The sequence below is a fragment of the Canis lupus genome, chromosome 3, assembly GCF_011100685.1.
Source record: "Canis lupus familiaris isolate Mischka breed German Shepherd chromosome 3, alternate assembly UU_Cfam_GSD_1.0, whole genome shotgun sequence".
NCBI lineage: Eukaryota > Metazoa > Chordata > Mammalia > Carnivora > Canidae > Canis > Canis lupus.
Genome location: NC_049224.1, coordinates 35,034,468 through 35,036,780, shown reverse-complemented (window position 1 = coordinate 35,036,780; position 2,313 = coordinate 35,034,468). Strand labels below are relative to the sequence as shown.

At 43.2% G+C, this 2,313-nt stretch overlaps 1 pseudogene; it reads right to left on the bottom strand.

Moving 5' to 3' along the window:
* Positions 1-299: 299 nt before the first annotated feature.
* On the bottom strand, positions 300-1,288 carry LOC100685269 (annotated as a pseudogene).
* Between the last annotated feature and the right edge of the window lie 1,025 nt (positions 1,289-2,313).

Below are 2,313 nucleotides of genomic sequence, written 5' to 3'. Positions count from 1 at the left end.
GAGGGAGAACAATAGGGTCAGTGGTGTGGGAAATGACCGACTCCCGTTTCCAAAGCAGCTGAAGCTCCCAGGGCATGAAAGTCTCTCTGAAAGGCAGGCGTCAAGTACTTCAGGGGCACTTTGGAATCCTACCAGTGGAAACACTGTCCCCAAGCACAGATATACCCCATCTGACTCTTCTCCTAGGAGCACCTGTTGTCCTTCACTGATCTTTAATCACCAGAAACAGAAATGCAGACAGGAGGGGGGTGCCAGGGCTGGGGTGTTCTGGGCGGCTCTGCCTACATGATGCAGAATGCCTACATATTCTCAGATTGTGAGAAGTGGAGACTTCTTTGGTTCTTGGACAAATGACTTTGTCCTTTTGACAGATGGCAGAGAGTTGTAGATGTAGACTTAGCTATGGCCATCGGACAGCCTTGAGAGGGGCTGATTGTTCTCCATCATCGAGTCCCCTGAAATCTTACCGAGTAAGCAGGAATTGGTGCAGTGGGCCATGGGCAGGGGCTGCACTGATCATTCAGAAAGTGGCTGCACACAGATCATTTAGGGCTCTTGGAGAGCAGTCCTCCATGGAGAACTGTGGTGTCTTTATCACTGAGAGATTGGCCTTCAGAGTGAGGGTGAACACAGAGTTATTCCTCAGCTGGTGCAGCTAGTAATTGTACTGGAATGGCTGGCTCAGTATCTGCCACTGGGCTGGGTCTAGTAGATCCCTGTACAGCCAGATGTGCATTTCTGGTGGGAAGGTGAGCATATCCATGACCTGGTGGACCTTGGCCAGCTAGCTCCCTTCAGCCTGACCAAAGCACTCTCTCACATGTCTCATGGAATCCAGTCTCGTTTTGCAGGGTGAGTACAATGAACTCCTGAATCCTTAGGATGAACTCCGGGGCAGCTCTCCATGCCACTCTTGTATGCTAGCTTTCCCACAGTCTTGTAGTAGCTGCAGTGCAAGAGGCACTCCACCATCATGCAGTCCATGTGCTTCCTCTTCCACAGGCTGGCTGCTGTGGGCTGGTCACTGCTATTTTTTGAGTTGCTCAATCCTGTGCTTTCACTTGGTGCTCTCATCCTCCATCTGGATGGACCGCGCCATTCAGAAGGCTGACTCTGGAGTCCTTGTCTGGGCAGCTGCTCAGGGTCAGCTCAGCCACCACCGTAGTGATGTAGCTTGTCTCTTGGTGGATGTTTTTTTGAGCAGTGTTTCATAGTGCACCCTGAGGATCAGGTCTGCCTGCATCATCAGGTTCATGGAAAGCTGAGTAGCTGACTCCTATACTGCCATCTTGAATCCATAAAACATTAGCCACAATCATTGTAATTTAAAATCAAACCAGTGTCAATGTAACTAAGTGAAATTTGTATTATTTATTTTTAATCCTAATTTGCTGACAGTGGAACATGTTTTATTAGATTATTTTTTAACCAAGAAAATATATTAGTAAACCAAGTGGTGAGGATGGAAGTGGTCTGAGACAATGAAGACCAAATGAGTCTGTTTTCATATTACTCAGAAGCACTATTTCTTGTGTACTGAATTTGTGTTTTGTTAAAGAGTTTTTAAATCAAGGTGAAATTCACCTAATATAAAAGTAGCCATTTTAAAGGGTACAATTCACTTCATGATGTTGTACAACATGAATTTGTTCTTTTGGCAGTAGTTGGAGGTGAGAGAGCAAAACCACCTATATGTTATTTGCAGAGATGCACTGGGTAGTGAAGCAAGGACACATTCAAAAATTTAAGTGGTTTCATATAGGAAATGAAGGATTGGGTTAAAACAACAAAAAATCAAAAAATTAGAGAAAAGTATGAGATTTAAAGGCAATAATATCAGAAGTTTAATATTATATATCTAAATATTACACATCAGTACTTTGCTGGCTTCTAAAACAGCTGAACTTTAGGAGGCTAGACCAAGAGGCAAGACTCATGAAAAATAGCATCGATATGGTTCCTTCAAAGTACTGGATGAATATGTGGCATAGAAGGTACTGAAGCACCATCAATATGACAAGTACAGCTAGTGACATGTTTCTCAATTTTTCCTAATGAAAGCACAAATAATGTAAATATAATAGTAGTCCTTTTGATAAATGTTCAATTGAATATGGTGCTGGTATGAAGGAAGAACTTTGTTTTTCAGCTTCGTTATTAATAAACACAGTAAGCTCTGAAGGGTGTGAAGCCATAAAGGATCGCCTAGTTAACAAAGGTGATTTGGAGCTTTTTAGTTTTGCATAGGAGGTTGTTCTGATGTTGAGGTGACAATGACAGGTAACCATTCTGGATCAGATACCAGACTAAGGA